The sequence below is a fragment of the Notamacropus eugenii genome, chromosome 3 (assembly GCF_028372415.1).
Source record: "Notamacropus eugenii isolate mMacEug1 chromosome 3, mMacEug1.pri_v2, whole genome shotgun sequence".
Classification (NCBI taxonomy): domain Eukaryota; kingdom Metazoa; phylum Chordata; class Mammalia; order Diprotodontia; family Macropodidae; genus Notamacropus; species Notamacropus eugenii.
This window is the reverse complement of record NC_092874.1, coordinates 286,867,813-286,885,559: the sequence shown is the minus strand read 5'-3', so window position 1 is coordinate 286,885,559 and position 17,747 is coordinate 286,867,813. Positions and strand designations below refer to the sequence as shown.

Genomic DNA, 17,747 nt, shown 5'->3' with positions numbered 1-17,747 from the left:
CTTCAAGATGTGGCTTGCTGGACACTTTTGGTGAAGTCACAGCAGAGACTCCTTTACTATATTAGTTGGACTATGTGGCCACTGAGACTCTACATTCTGTGACTTCATCTGAACCTGGAGGCAACTGTATGACATCATTAGGACAAGTACTGTTATCACCATCTGATGGCAGAGAAGGTTGAAAGAACCCTTGATCTGGAGTCAGAGGACCTGGGTTCGAATATTGACTCTGTTGCTTATTTCCTGTGTGATGACTGGCAAGTTACGTCTTCTCTTTCTGGGCTTCCATGTCATCTCATCTGTGTAATATGAAAGGACTGGATCTCTGAAATTCCTTTCAGCCATTTAACATCTCTGAATCTCAGTTTCCTCAACTGTAAAATGAGAGTGTTAGATTTCATGACCTGTGAGACTCCATTCAGCTCTCAGCTCCATGATCCTGTCAGAGAGAGGTTGCATGATTGTGACATGGAGGATAAATGTCCCCCAGGGCACTCGAGTTAGGACAGTTTAGTAAACAAGGAAGCTTTTGAATTTTTAATTCCTTTCCCTCCCTCATCCTGCCTTTCTCCTCTCTTTTCCTCCCCGCCCCCTCTCCATCTCCTTCCCTTTCCTCCTCCATCATCACTGCACCATCTTCCATCATCGTATCATAGATTCTCTTAACTTTGGTTATCCTCCTTTACACTTGACAATAAGGGGGGGGGCACTCTAGTGTTGCTTTCTCTTTTGCCCTTTTAAGTAAAAGCCCTCCCTCTCTCAACCCCCTGGCACCATTTTGATTTATTGTCACTGGCATCATTCTCTTCCATTTTCTCCCAGGCTAAATGCTTCCTTTTGAAGGGTCTACAATTACTGAGGATGCTTGCTCAACTGGCCCAGTCCTGCCCAGTTTGCTCTGCTTCAGAGAAGGCAGAGGATTTTGCTTTGTCTTGAAATGTCCTAAAGGGAAGAATTCCCCTTGGCTCCTTTTTAAAAAAATCTTAGCGAAATATTATTAACGAGGCCACATGTTTCCCTTTCATCTTTCCTCAGCACCAGGGAGGCCAACAAATGGGGGGCATCCACTTTATTTCCATTAGGAAGCTATGAAATAATTCAATAATGACAGTTATTATCATTGCAGAGAGTTGATCAGGAAGCCCATCAAAGACACAGGCATCATGGGATCACAGCTCCAGTGCGGAGGTGAAGGATCACAGAGGTCATCTCACTCAACTTTTTCATTTTACAATTGTTCTTGTTGCTGATTCGTTTTCAGTCATGTCTGATGTTTCAGGACCCCATCTGGAGAGAATTTTAGGTTGGTTTGTTTGGTTTTGTTTCTGAGACTGGGTCTCCCCATCTCAGCCAGACTGGAAGGGCAGGGATCACACAAAGGTTAATCCCATTACTTTAATCTGTTTCTGACCTGGGCAGGTTCACCCCAGCTTGAGCAGCCTTTCCTCTCCCTTGCACCAACTATGTTCACTGGGTTGATGTGAGGTAAGTACTTTCTAAATCCTAAATGTTAAAAAATGTGTAAATTAAACAGAGCAAGTCAAAGTAGTGGGATTGGTCTAAGTGTGGTCACTGCACTTTTAGCCTGGTTGAAATAGCAAGACCCAGTCTCAACACAATAAAAATAAACTCAGATTCTCCCTTTGACTGTTTTCCAATCCAACTCAATAAACATTTGTTAAGCTCCTACCGCGTTCAGCACTGACGATACAATTAATAAAGGCAATCCCTGTCCTCAAGGAGTTTATAATCTAAAGAAATTTTCCAGAACCACTCCATATCTCCACCAACAATATATTTGAGGATCTGTCTTCTCAGAAGCCCTCCAACATGAACTACTTCCACATGTGATCATCTCAGATGTTTCCTTTGATGTGCTACATGCAGTCATGGATGCACACCCAGATATCTGGAGTAAAAAAGGCAGGCTAGATAAGATATTGTCTGGCTCTCTCCAAGAAACAAAAGTCACATAAAACAAACACCAAGGGATTCCATTCTGGGGTGTAGCAGATCCATGCAGCTGGGAAACGTCTACCACAGTTCTTTGGGCAAACTCTATGGCCTTATCTGCCTGCTGAGTCCTAGGATCCCAAAAGAAGACCCACGGATCACAGAAAGGACACGCTAATTTGACATTGATCTGATGTAGCAGACATCTTGATTAAGGATTTCTCTGACCCAGGGGAGGGTAGAACTACCAGAAACATTCCTCTGTCCCCATACCCATGGCTAATATTCCAGCTCCATTTCAAGGGCTATGAGCTACACCCTACTCATTATCTCTTCTCCAAAGAAACAGCATTTCCTTGCCAACCAGATGGTAAAATAGTCAACCTCATGTGGATAAGCATCACTTTGAACTCATGAATCACCTTTTATCCAAGCTTCTCTGTCTTGTAAAAATAATGCTTACTCTCAAACACTCCCTTACCCCAAGGTAATGACATATCCCAGTCATCTATTGGCAAAAGGCTTTTTCCTATCAACTGATTCATCTCTGAGATACCCCTGTGAATCTTACTCAGCTGAATCATCCTGGTGTGATAGAGGAGAAAACAGGCGGAGAAAGAACCAAATGCACTTACCACCTGTGTGACCCTGTATCAGTCATCTTACTTCTCTGTTCCTGTTTCTTCATCCAGAACTTGAAGTGCTTACATCCCTCCAATGGCTTTTACAATCCCTTTTAGCCCTATATCAGTATAGTGCTTGGTACACAGTAGGCATTTAATAAATGCTCACTGCCAGTCTGATCCTACGATTACACAGAAAGTTGAGCTAGAAGAGTTATCATGTGAATGCTGGTTTCATGTCCTGAATCGCTGGACATATTCTACCTTTTCCAAGCAATTCACAGGAGCTGCTGGAAGATACCCAATTCTGAATAGAATTGATTATTCATAGTTCCATGAGATCTCCATCTTTCTATCGGGTATCTACTTTGGATTGTTAAAGTGGAATTACCACCACAGGCTATGACTTAGTTAGAAGCTGCTCAGCACTGAATGAGTCTAGGTAATTTTATGTCTAAATGGGAATAATGTTGAGATTCTTAAAATAACCCCCTAACCCAATAATCAGAGCAATTCAGGAGCCAGGAGGTGGGGGAGGAAAGGGAGAGATATTTACTCTACACTACCATTTCAAACCTCAGACTAATTAAGAAATAATTCAGAAATAATTTAGTCACTTTTTTAAAAAGCAATTTTAAATATCTTTAATTAGTAATTTCAGTAAAAATAGCGGGTAGAATTTTCTTGTTTCAGCTTTTGAAATAATTAAAACAATTCCACAAAAAATTTGAAAACAACCAACACGCAAAAGTTTGGGATTTTTTTTATATTACATGCTATCACACAGGCAGTGTGGTGTAGCCGGGAGAATGCTAGGCACAAGTCAGGAAGACAGGTTCAAATCCTGCCTTTGACACTTAATAGCTGTGTAACCTTGAGCAAGGCCTAGGATTGTAGACTAAAATCTAGAAGGCACCTTTGGCCCATCTAGTCAAATCATCTCATCTTATAGATGACGAAAACTGTGGCCTTGAGGCCGCATGTAGCCCTCTAGGTCCTCAATTAGACTAAATCCAGACTTCACAGAACACTAGAGGGTCACATGTGTCTTCGAGGCCACAGGTTCCCCACTTCTGGCCTAGACAGTTTAAGTGACTTTTCAAGGTCACACAGGTAATCAGTATCAGCACTGCAATTCAACTCAATAAATATTAATTAAACATCTACTTTGATACAAAAAAAGCAAAAGATAATCCTTACCCTCAAGAACCTTATTTTCTAATGGAGTCAAACACAAGTCTCCGGCTCTTTCCACTATATGGGGCTACTTATCTGCTACCTATATCAGGACATTTCTTAATATTTAGATGGTTTTCTAGGCTGCCTGTCAATCTGTGTGGCTGGAAAGAGTTATTATATCTGGAGATCTTTATGTTAAGGAAATCCTAACTCCTTTGTGGTACGTTGGTTAGAATCATCTCTTCTTTAAGTTATGGGAGAAGTTGCTGCTGATTTATAATATTGCCTGAAATGCTCAAACTTTTGTGTTGTGAAATATATAAACAAAATAAAAATTATAGACAGAATCATCCCTAGGGGCGTGTGAGATTCAGTAAATCACGCTTTCCCCATCTTCCATCTCATTGTCTCCCATGATATTTCCAGATGTATTAGATTACAAATTTCTTGAGTTTAGGAACTATGTTTTATTGATCTAGCTTCCTTATCACTTCACAGGGGCAGCAAAGTGGTACGGTAGATAGACTGCCAAGCCTGCACTAAGGAAGACTTATCTTCCCTGAGTTCAAATCTGGCCTCAGACACTTACTTGCTATGTGACCCTTGGCAAGTCACTTAATCCTGCTTGCCGAGATGGCTCAGGAGAAGCAAGGGAGGTTGGTGACTTTGCACAGCCCTCCCTCACTCAAATCAAAGTCAACTGCAAGTCCTGCCATCATTCCCTGATGTCATGCCACTCTTCAAGAAAGAAAGACAGGAGGGGCCCGAGAGTGGCGGGCGAGACCAGCAGAGCAGGAGATAAGCCAGGCCAAGCCAACGATATCAGCGCAACAGCCTTTGAAATCTTCAGCCTAAAGACGGGACTTCAGTGGGTCACTACTTGAACATCCAGGAGCTGGGATGCCGGAGTGATCAGTAAGTGCTCTCCCCTCCCCCTCGATGACCGTGAGGGAACCATAAAATTCTTCCCCAGATTGATCCTGGATCAGTGGGAGCAGCAGAAAGGGGCGAGTGGTCTCGTAACACCAGAGGCTGGAGAGGTGGCAAAGGGGGATTCTTCCTACCGTGGTGGAGGCTATCTGGAGGGACAGACGACCCAGGGCAGAGAAAAATTCGCACTGAGACCCAAGCAAGCCGCAGCCCGGGAGACGAGCCCCAGGAGGGGCGGGAACACGCATTAGCCTCTAGGCGTGCCCCAGCCCTCCAGGGGAAAAGGGAAGACAATAGGGAAGCTGGGATCCCCATCCCCCGGACCTTGCCTTTGCCTCAGGCCAGCTGAGGAGATATCCTGAGACCAGACCACCCCTCCCACACACCTATCAAGCTAAACCCAGGGTTGATCTGGGAAACAACAACAACAACAACAACAAGAAAAAAAAAAGCCTGCTTTTAGCCTAGACAAACATCAACTCAACTTGAAGATCTGTACCTTCTGACTGAAAGAACCAAAAGCTACAACACTCAGCCAACATCATGAATCGGAAAAAGCAGACGAAAAGTGAAAAAACCATAGAATCTTTCTATGGGGATAAGGACCAAAACACAAACACCAAAGAGGTCAGAGCTGAGACTGTACTTCCATCTGAAACCTCAGATGGGACTATGAATTTCTCGCAAGCACAACTAGATTACCTGGAACGTCTGAAGAAGGATATAAAAGAAAAACTGGCCAATGATTTTAAAACCATAAAAAAAGAATTCACTGATGAGAACATCAATCTGAAAAAGAAAATTGAAGAAATGGAAAAGGAAGTTCAAAAATTAACTGGAGAGAATAATTCCCTAAAAGGAAGAGTTAATCAAACGGAAAAGGAAACTCAAAACCTAATAGGGAAAATTGATCAGATGGAAAAGGAAACCCAAAACCTAACTGGGAAAATTGGTCGAATGGAAAAAGAAGTACAAAAATTAAATGGAGAAAATAGCTCCTTAAAGGGAAAAATTGGCCAGATGGAAAAGGAGATGCGAAAGCTAACTGAAGAAAACAATACGATCAAGATTAGAATTGGGCAAGTAGAAACTAATGACTCAATGAGGCAACAAGAATCAGTCAAACAAAATCTAAAGAATGAAAAGATAGAAGAAAATCTAAAATATTTAATTGGAAAAACAACTGACCTGGAAAATAGATCCAGGAGAGAAAATCTAAGAATTATTGGCCTGCCAGAAACCCACGATGAAGAAAAGAGTCTGGACAATATCTTCCAGGAAATCATCAAGGAAAACTGCCCAGAAGTACTAGACTCAGAGGGCAAAATAGTCATCGAAAGAATCCACCGTTCCCCACCGGAAAGGGATCCCAAACTCAAAACCCCAAGAAATATAGTTGCCAAATTCCAGAGCTATCAAGTGAAGGAGAAAATACTACAAGCAGCCAGAAAGAAACAATTTAAATATCAAGGTCACACAGTCAGGATCACACAGGACCTTGCAGCTTCTACATTAAAAGATCGAAAGAATTGGAACCCAATATTCCGTAAGGCAAAGGAGTTGGGACTCCAACCGAGGATCAACTACCCAGCAAAGTTCAGCATAACATTTCAGGCAAGGAGAAAGTCATTCAACGAAATAAGGGATTTCCAGAGCTTCCTGACCAAAACACCAGAACTCAATAGACAATTTGATCTTCAAATGCAGGTCTCCAGAGAATCATAAAAAGGTAAACAGAAGGGAAAAAACAAAAACAAAAACTTGCAACTCAATTAGGGCAATCTGTTTACCTCCCTGTAAGGGAAGATGATACCTGTTAATCTTGAGAACTGTGCAGCTATTATGATAAAAGGGATATATGTAGAGGGAACGGGCATAAAGTAAATGATGTCATGGCAAAAATATGATTTAAGTATGAGAAGGGAATGTAATAGGAGGTGTGGAAAGGGGGAAGCAGAAAATGGCAAATTATATCACAGGAAGAAGTACAAAACCATAGTAGAGGGAAGGAGGGGAGGGAGATGAGCATTGTTTGAGAGGTACTCTCATCTGATTTGTTCAAAGGAGGGAACAATAACCTTAAGCAGATAATCCTAACTAGCTCTATAGGTAGTAGGAGGGGAAGGGGGAAGAAAGGGGAGGGTGGCTAAAAGGGAGGAAAGAAGCAATAAGAGTAAAGGGGAGTAAAAGGGAGGGGGGTCAAAAGAAGGAGGGGAAGGCTGCAGGAGGAGGGGGAGAAAAGTGAATACTATTGAGGAGGGGAAGGGAGACGGGAGAGTTAAAAGCACAAATGGTGGGAAAGAGGGTGGAGGGAAATACACAGATTGTAATCATAACTGTGAATGTGAATGGGATGAACTCTCCCATAAAACGGAGACGGATAGCAGAATGGATTAAAAGCCATAATCCAACAATATGCTGTTTACAAGAAACACATTTGAAACGGGGGGATACACATAGGATAAAGGTCAAAGGATGGAGCAGAATATATTGTGCTTCAGCTCATGTAAGAAAGGCAGGAGTAGCAATCCTAATCTCAGACAAAGCAAAAGCAGAAATAGATCTAATCAAAAGGGATAAGGATGGAAACTATATCCTACTAAAAGGCACCATAGACAATGAAGCAATATCATTACTAAACATGTATGCTCCAAGTGGTATAGCATCCAGATTCTTAGAGGAGAGGTTGGGGGAGTTGAAGGAAGAAATTGATAGCAAAACTATACTAGAGGGGGACCTCAACCTCCCCCTCTCTGAACTAGATAAATCCAACCTTAAAATAAACAAGAAAGAGGTTAAGGAGGTAAATAAAACTCTGGATAAGGTAGATATGATAGATCTTTGGAGAAAATTAAATGGGAATAGAAAGGAATATACCTTTTTCTCAGCGGTACATGGAACATTTACAAAAATTGACCATGTACTAGGACATAAAAATCTCACAATCCAGTGCAGAAAGGTAGAGATAATCAATGCATCCTTTTCAGATCATAATGCATTAAAAATTACATGTAATAAAAGGCCATGGAAAGAGAAACCAAAAATCAATTGGAAACTAAATAATCTAATTCTAAAGAAGGATTGGGTTAAAGAAGAAATCATAGAAACAATCAACAACTTCATTCAAGAGAATGACAATAGTGAGACAACGTACCAAAACTTATGGGACACTGCAAAAGCAGTTATTAGGGGAAGTTTTATATCTCTGAATGCTTACATAAATAAAATAGAGAAAGAGGAGATCAATGACTTAGGCTTGCAGTTGAAAAAGCTAGAAAAAGAACAAATTGAAAATCCCCAAGTAAATACCAAATTAGAAATACTGAAAACCAAAGGAGAGATTAATAAAATTGAAATAAAGAAAACTATTGAATTAATAAATAAAACCAATAGTTGGTTTTATGAAAAAACTAATAAAATTGATAAACCTTTGGTAAATCTGATCAAAAAAAAGAAAGAAGAAAACCAAATTACTAACATTAAAAATGAAAGGGGTGAACTCACCTCCAATGAGGAGGAAATTAAAACAATAATTAGAAACTACTTTGCCCAACTTTATGCCCACAAATTCGATAATCTAAACGAGATGGATGAATATTTTAAAAAATACAAATTGCCCAGATTGACAGAAGAGGAAGTTGAATACTTAAACAACCCCATCTCAGAAAAAGAAATTGAACAAGCCATCAATGAACTCCCTAGGAAAAAATCTCCAGGGCCAGATGGATTCACAAGTGAATTCTATCAAACATTTAAAGAACAGTTAATTCCAATACTACATACACTATTCTTGAAAATTGGGGAAGAAGGAGTCCTCCCAAATTCTTTCTATGATACAAATATGGTTTTGATACCCAAACCAGGAAGAGACAAAACAGAGAAAGAAAATTATAGACCAATTTCCCTAATGAATATAGATGCAAAAATTTTAAATAAGATTTTAGCAAAACGAATACAGCATCTTATCACGAGATTAATACATTATGATCAGGTAGGATTCATACCAGGACTACAGGGCTGGTTCAATATTAGGAAAACTATTAGCATTATCGACCACATCAACAACAAAGCTAACAAAAACCACATGATTATCTCAATAGATGCAGAAAAAGTTTTTGACAAAATACAACATCCATTCCTATTAAAAACATTGGAGAACGTAGGAATAAAGGGAACTTTCCATAAAATAATAAGCAGTATCTATCTAAAACCTTCAGCAAGCATTATATGCAATGGGGATAAGCTAGATGCATTCCCAATAAGATCAGGGGTGAAACAAGGTTGTCCATTATCACCACTATTATTCAATATGGTACTAGAAATGTTAGCTGTAGCAATTAGACAAGATAAAGATATTCAAGGAATTAGAATAGCCAAAGAAGAAACTAAGTTATCACTCTTTGCAGATGATATGATGATTTACCTAGAGAATCCCAGAGATTCAAGTAAAAAATTACTTGAATTAATAAACAACTTTGGCAAAGTTGCAGGGTACAAAATAAACCCACACAAATCCTCTGCATTCCTATATATTAGCAACAAAGTTCAACAGCAAGAGATAGAAAGAGAAATCCCATTTAAAGTTAGGGTAGACAGTATAAAATACTTAGGAGTCTACCTGCCAAAACAAACCCAGGGACTATATGAACACAATTACAAGACACTTTTTGCACAAATAAAGTCAGATTTAAGTAAGTGGAAAAACATTAGTTGCTCATGGGTAGGCCGTGCTAATATAATAAAAATGACAATTCTACCCAAATTAATATACTTATTTAGTGCCATACCAATTAAACTATCAGACAATTACTTTCTAGAGCTGGATAAAATAATATCAAAATTCATTTGGAAAAACAAAAGGTCCAGAATATCAAAGGGACTAATGAAAAGAAATGCTTGGGAAGGTGGCCTAGCGCTACCAGACCTTAAACTGTACTATAAAGCAGCAATTATCAAAACCACTTGGTATTGGCTAAGAAACAGAGAGGTAGACAAGTGGAATAGACTTGGCACTCAAGATGCAGTAGGCAAGGAATATAGCAACCTTCTGTTTGATAAACCCAAGGACCCCAGCTTCTGGGATAAGAACTCATTGTTTGACAAAAATTGCTGGGAAAACTGGATAACAGTGTGGCGGAAATTAGGCATAGACCCATACCTGACACCGTACACAAGAATAAAGTCCAAATGGGTACATGATTTAGGTATAAAGATTGATACCATGAATAAACTGGAGAAGCAAGGAATAGTGTATTTATCAGATCTATGGAGAAGGGAAGAATTCTTTACTAAAGGAGAGATAGAATGCATTATGAAATGCAAAATGGATAACTTTGAGTACATTAAACTGAGAAGTTTTTGCACAACCAAACCCAATGCAACCAAAATCCGGAGGGATGTAGTAAATTGGGAAAAAATTTTTACAGCTAAGCTCGGGGATAAAGGCCTCATTTCTAGAATATATAGAGAACTGACCCAAATGTATAATCATACAAGTCATTCCCCAATTGATAAATGGTCAAAGGATATGAACAGGCAATTTTCAGAGGAAGAAATTAAAGCTATCTATAATCATATGAAAAAATGCTCTAAATCACTATTGGTTAGAGAGATGCAAATCAAAACAACTCTGAGGTACCACATCACACCTATAAGATTGGCAAACATGACAGAACAAGAAAATGATAAATGCTGGAGAGGATGTGGGAGAGTTGGAACACTAATTCATTGTTGGTGGAGCTGTGAGCGCATCCAACCATTCTGGAGAGCAATTTGGAACTATGCCCAAAGGGCTACAAAAATGTGCATACCCTTTGACCCAGCAATATCGCTACTAGGACTATATCCCCAAGAGATCATAAAAATGGGAAAGGGTCCCACATGTACAAAAATATTTATAGCAGCACTCTATGTAGTTGCCAAAAACTGGAAGTCAAGGGGATGTCCATCAATTGGGGAATGGCTGAATAAATTATGGTATATGAATGTAATGGAGTACTATTGTGCCATAAGAAATGATGAACAAGAAGACTTCAGAGAGGCCTGGAAGGACTTATATGACCTGATGCTGAGTGAAAGGAGCAGAACCAGGAGAACTTTATGCACAGCAACAACCACAGTGTGTGAGAGTTTTTTCTGGTAGACTTAGATTTTTGTAATAACACAAGAACTTCTGAAAAAAAAAAAAAAATCCCAATGGTGGACCTCAAGGCAAAATGCCTTCCACACTCAGAGAGAGAAATATGGAAGTCACTCACATAATGTAGCAGATCATGTTTGTGTATGTGTATCTGTTTGTGTATCATGTTCTGATTTGTTATACGGATTCTTTCATTTATCTTAGTCTGACTACATAGCATGACTATAGTGAAAATATACTCAATAGGAAAGTATATGTAGAATCTATACAGAATTGCATGCAGTCGTGGGGAGGGAGGGAGGTAGTGGGGGGTGGGTGGGGAGGGATAAAATCGCAATTGTATGGCAATGATTGTTAAACATTAAAAAAATAAAAAAATTAATAAAAAAAAAAAAGAAAAAAAAAAAATCCTGCTTGCCTCAGTTTCATTATCTGTAAAATGATCTGGAGAAGGAAATGGAAAACTACTCCAGTATCTTTACCAAGAAAGCCCCAAATGGGGGGACAAGAAGTCTGAAACAACTAAATAATAACCATCATTTAACAGTATTCACTGCCCCTCTTTCCTTTTTTTTTTTTGGCCTGAACCCATGGTCCCTTGGTATAAGGTACTCATAGCATCAAGGCCAACTGGAATGTTCCCTTCAGTTTATAGTCTTAGAGTTGCCTAGACCCTGAGAGGTTAAGCATAACTTGTCCAGGGTCAAACAGCCAGGGTTGGAACTTGAAGCCCTGATAGAACCTGCTTGTTAATTTATTAAGCGATGTTTAATGAGTAATAGTGCTTTTCCAATTAAGTGGGATTTTCTCATCTGTTTTCATGATGCATGACACCCAATAGAATGTAAAGTTCTTGATCAGGGCCATCACCAGTGGTCCTGACCTATGTCTTGCCATTGGATTCTGATGGATTCTCTCCTGGAAGAGGGAATGAGGCTGATGACTTTGCACAGCCCTGCCTCACTTAAATCCAATTCCCTTGCAAGTCAAGATACCACCATCCCTGGTGGTCCTTGAGGGCAGCAATGATTTCATGTTTTGTCCTTGCATTCTCAGAGACACTTAGTGCTTGGAGGACTGAAATGAATGAAGAGTAATATGCCAGGGATTTGGGGGGGGCAGGGTTTGGTCAGTCAGTAACTATTTATTAAGCAAGGATGATGTGTCATGGAGGTACTAAGTGCTATATGTAGATGGATTCTTGATGAGGGAAGGTTTGAACTCAATGTCCTTTCAGAGACTCATAGAACTAACACTAGAACAATCTAAGGGACAATCAACCATCTTACAGAACAGAAAACTGAGGCTTAGAAGATAAAGTGACTAGCTCAAGGTTAAGGTCTAAATGTAATAGGTGGGCTGACTTCAGAGCGCAAGGCTCCTTCTACAACAGTAGCTCATTCCTGCCAGCTCCGGAATCCTGACCATTCTATATTGGTACAATCTGACTAAGATAGTGCCCAGGGCAGCCTTGATCAGTAGAACCAGGCATGTAGACTGGGAATAGCTGGAGTGACAAAGGAAACCAAAGCAACCATGAAGGCATTATCTCAGAAGAGCAAGGGGTGAGGGATGGGAGGGATACAGGTTGCCAGGCAGCCAGTCTCAGCACGTTGCCTTGGTGACATGTGAAGATGGAGATGTCTTGGGAATAATGGTGATGGTGGCTGTATTGTGAGCACCTTAGGTTTCTGTTTGTGAGTGTGATTAAGACCTAGTTCTCAATGCCTCCTCTTCCTGCTCCTAATCATCACCTTCCAGAAGCCCAGAAGGCTGGTCCCCAATGTGGCACTCCACCCTAGTTCCCTCTCTCCTCCTGAGAAGTCTATGATTTTTTTCCTTTATTAGGTAGTAGGTTAGTCAATATAGGGCAGCATGGTGCAACGGATAGAGCACCAGGCCTGAAGTCAAGGAGACTCATCTTCCTGAGCTCAAATATGGCCTCAGATACATATGAGCTGTGTGAACCTGGGCAAGTCACTTTCAAAAAAAACAAAACAAAAAAAATCTGTTTGCCTCAGTTTCCTCATCTGTAAAATGGGCATAACAGTACCTGCTCCAGGGGTTACTGTGAGGACCAAATGAGATCACTATAAAGCACCTGATATAGTAAGCACTATGTAAATATATATTTATAAATTATATATTATATTATATATTATATATTATGTATTATATAGTGCTATATAAATATATAGTATAAATATATTAAGTGCTAGGTGTTAGCTATCATCATCATAGAGATAATATACAGAATAAACTGGAGATAATCAACAAAGGAAAGGAACTAGAATTAAGAGGGATCAGGAAAAGGTTCTTGTAGAAGGTAGGATTTTGTTGCTGACATCAAGATGATGACATGACTTGCAGTTGACTTTGACTTGAGTGAGGGAGGGCTGTGAAAGGTCACCAACCTCACTTTCCTCTCCTGAGCCATCTGGGTCCAGTGGCCAGATATTCATCAGGAAGACTGGAGACGGCCCAGGATGCAATGGGAGACCCTAGCCCTTTGCGGCATTCTCACTTTGAGTGAGATACATCCATTCAATGAATAGGCTTCTTTAAGTAGTTACTCAAAGGATGGCCTCTTAAATCGAAAAAAAAAAATTCAAATCCAATCCAATCCTGTGGGATTTTACCCAAAAACTGAAAGAAGCTGGGAGGCAGAAATGAGGAAGGAGAGAAACAGAGGCCTGGGGAATGTCTGATGGAAAAGCATCCCAGCCACACCAGGGGCCTAGATAGGAGCCTCATGGACATCAGCTTAGTAGGACTAATGTTAATGCAGGAATAATCAGGGGAGGAGGTAATGCCAGCACTTCGCCCCATGGAGCACTGACTCATTCTCCTCTTGGTGGTCACTTTTTTTTTCTTGTCCTACTTTCATCTTCTTCTCCAGTAAGTGCTTAGTGAATTGCAATTCCCAGAAACGATGTGGTTTCTTCTTATAAATGAATCAAGAGGGATACTTGAGTGCTGGGGAAAATTTAAAAGTCCTTTCTTCTGAATGATGGTTTTTCTCCAGTGGAAACAAAAGAAGCTGATCCAATAATTCAATAAATTTTAAAAAGTATTTATTAACCTCTTTAGACTTTCATTTCCTCATCTATAAAATGGGGGAGGAGAAGAAGTTTAATTAGATGGTCTCTAAGGTCTTTTTCTACCCCAGGGAGGCTGCAGATCTTTCCTTCCTCTGGGAGGAGTGTATGGCTTCCACCCCCACCAGCCCTGCCCAGCTGGCCAAATGTGACCAGGGAGATGGAAGATAATCAGAGAAAGAATAAAGTGCTCTCTCTCTCTCTCTCTCTCTCTCTCTCTCTCTCTCTCTCTCTGTCTCCCCATCTCTCTCTCTTCCTCTCTTTCTGTCTCTTTTCCTCTCATCTCCCCCTTTTGTCTTTCTCCCTTTCTCTTTCTCTGTTTCTCCCTCTCCCTGTCTTCCTCTCTTTCTTTGTCTCTCTCTTTCTCTCCCTTCCTCTCCTCTCCCCTCCCCTTTTCTCCCCTCCTCTTCTCTGTCTCCCCCTCTCCCTCTCTGTTTGTGTCTCTCTCCTTCTGTCTCCTCTCCTCTCTGTTTCTCCCTTTCTCTCTTTGTGTCTCTCTTCTGTCTCTCCTTCTCTCTGTCTCTCCCTGGACAAGTCACTCAACTCTATTTGCCTCAGTTTCCTCATCTGTAAAATGAACTACAGAAGGAAATGGAAAACCACTCCAGTATCTCTGCCAAGAAAACCCCAAATGGGGTCATGGAAAGTCAGGGACAATTGAAACAACTGAACATTGTATTCACTATGTCATTTCAGCTTCTATGAAGTGGTTATGACAGGTATCATCATTCCCATTTTATAAATGAGGAAACTGAGTTACAGAGAAGAGGACAGAGTGAAAACATCATTATCTTTCACAAATGTTTATTGAATGCTAAAAGGTAGGATGACTTAGTGACTAAAGAGCCAGTCTCCATCTCAGGATGACCTGGGTTCTAGTCCTGCCTCTGACATAGACTGGCTGTGTCACCTTAAGTAAGTCAATTAACTTTTCTCAGTGCTCTAGAAAACTGTAGAAGGTCAAAGAAGAAGAAATACCTGCAGTAAAAAAACAGGAGTAACTGGAGGAGAATAAGAAAGGATAGGCTGGGTGTTCCACCTTCTGTCTGCATTGGGGTAGGGGGGACTTTGGAGAGACCCATTATTGAGAAACTAGCGGATTATGAATTACAGGGGTGCACAGATTTGCAAAGGAAGGAGGAGAGGAGTAAGAAAGAAAGGGAGACTCACTGACATCCCCTCTCCCTTTGTGGGGCAGGGAGCAGCAGCCACACCAGGGGGCAGAGCACTCCCCCAGCTCAGACCTGTCTTTCTGGTCTCATCTACAAGTGATTTTGTGGATCCCCATGTATCTTTGAGGCTGACGGACATTGGCCCAAAATGAATTCTGAACTGCACAGATTTTGAACATGAGTCCTCCTTTCATTTCTCCTTAGTTAACCTCCCTTTGATAAAACTTTTAGGGCTCTGGATTTTTGCAAATTATGTGTCTGCAAGTAGGGTGTGGGTCCCAGTACACGAGGGGATAGCACACCTCTGTTTTCCTAGGTTTCCTGAGTGGAGTGTGTGAACCAAATAAGTGGGAAAGACTCCACTTAAAGGATACTTGGACTAGAATGGTTACAGGTACCATGGCTCGGTGGACACAAAGTTGGGCTCAATCCCTGGAGAAGCTGGGTTTAAGTCTGCCTCTGACAAAGACTCGCTGTGTGACCCTGGGCAGGTCACTGCTGTTAGTGTCCTGAGTAACTCTCTAAGACTATAAGGGTAGTCTCAAAGGATATCTGGGCCGGAGCTACAACTAGCACAGGGTAAATGAGGCATTGCCAAGGGATGTAAACAGATTTACAACCCTTGGTGACCCTCTAACTCACCTTGAAGGGTTTGATTTGGAGTTAGAAGTTCTGGATTGTCCTCCCTCCTCTTTCTGCCTGTCTGACCTCAGATAAGGGGCTTACACTCTCTCTGTCTCAGTTTTCTCATCTGTATTATGAGAGAGTTGGATGAAATGCCTGCTGGGATTTATTCCAGCTTTAAACCTGTGATCCCATGACCTGGGTTCAGATCCTGCCTCTGGCACTTGCTATCTATAGACATGTTCTTGGGCTAGCATTTATATAGCACTTTAAGGCAGCTAGCTGGTGTGATAGATAGAGCACTGGACCTAGAGTGGGGAAGAATCTGGGTAAATCATTTATGTTCTGATTGCCTCAGTTTCCTCAACTGTAAAACAGAGATTAGAGAACACTCGTATCCTAAGGTTGTTATGAGGATAGAATGAGATATTTATAAAACTCCTGGCAAATCTTAAGGTTCTATATAGATACTACCACCACCATCATCACTATTCAGCTAGGTGATGCAGTGGATAGAGTGATGGACTGGGGTCAATGCTAGCTGCTCCTGCTATGATTACTAGGATTATTATTATTAAGCTGGATGGTGCAGTGGATAGAGTGATGGACTGGGGTCAATGCTAGCTGCTCCTCCTATGATTACTAGGATTATTATTACTAAGCTGGATGGTGCAGTGCATAGAGTGATGGTGGAGTCAGGAAGACTCATCTTCATGAGTTCAAATCCAGCCTCACACATTTACTAGCTGCGTGATCCTGGACAAGTCATTTCACCCTGTTTGCCTCAGTTTCCTCATCTCTAAAATGAGCTGTAGAAGGAAATGGTAAATCACTCTGGTATCTTTGCCAGGAAAACCCCAAAAGTCAGACATGACTAGGATGACTGAATAACAACAAAATTATCATTATACCAGTCACTCAGCTATTCTAGATCTTAGTCTGCTCGCCCATAAAACGAGGGATTAGACTAAATGTCCTCTCCCAGCTCTAATGATCTTCTACCAGCTTACTACCTCCCCATTTTACCAGTTTTGTCCCAGAGGAAAACATTAAAATATTCCTAGTTATAGCTCTGACCTGAGCCCTTCACATCCTGGAAGAATGTCTCAAACAAGGGTTACAAGTATTACTAGTATTATAACAGTGAACCACCATCCAAAGAGCCTGTGCCAAGTGCCCAGTGAAGAGACTAAAAATGACCCAGGAGTTCAAAAGAGGGAGCACTCAGGGGGCTAGGTAGGTGGGAGAAGGCTTCAGGAAGAGGGGGGACTTGGGGAAGTCTTAGATAAGTAGAGACTTCTGAGTCCTTACAAGTAGGGAGAACAAGCTGGACAAAGACCATGCTTCCAATCCCACTCAATTATCCAATAACCAGGAAACTCAGGCATACTGGGGCACCTTGCCACCTGACGTGCAGCTGCACCTTTCTGACTACCTGGAACAACACTTTCAGGACCAGGAGTCCAGGAACTCTGCACCTCTCCCTGGGCCAGTCAATCCACAAGGCTCTGCACGTTCAGTGAATTCAGCTGTCTTCAATGGTGAGGGAGTGAACACAAACTCCCTTAATCCATGGAATTTAGCTACATCCTACTTCACCAGGAACTGATCGCATGCACTGAGGTTGATTTAATTAGATGGTGTTGGGCTACCCCAGGTGCTGGACAATGAAGAGGGTTTGTAGCCAATATCATGGACTCTCACTCTCTCAGATAGCTCAGTCTCTACAACTGCTTTTCTTCACTTTATTGCTCTAGGCTTATTAATCAAATCATGCAAATTATCTGTTGTAAGGAGATAGTGGGACTAAATGATCAGCATTAAATCAGATGATTCCATGAAGCCATGTTTGATATGGCTGATTTTTGTTCTTTAAAGGCAATGCGTGTTAAGTGACTTGCCCAAGGTCACACAGCCTGAAAGTGTCTGAGGCTGGATTTGAACTCAGATCCTCCTGATTCCAGGGTTGGTGCTCCATCCACTGTGCCATCTAGCTACCATGATATATCTAATTTAAGGGATACTGAAG

The 17,747-nt window shown here is 41.0% G+C and overlaps 1 protein-coding gene across 1 annotated transcript in view; it reads right to left on the bottom strand.

The window, feature by feature from the left end:
- The window catches only part of TXNRD1 (thioredoxin reductase 1), a 160,934-nt gene that overhangs the window by 118,300 nt on the left and 24,887 nt on the right, over nucleotides 1-17,747 (bottom strand). The window lies entirely within an intron of this gene.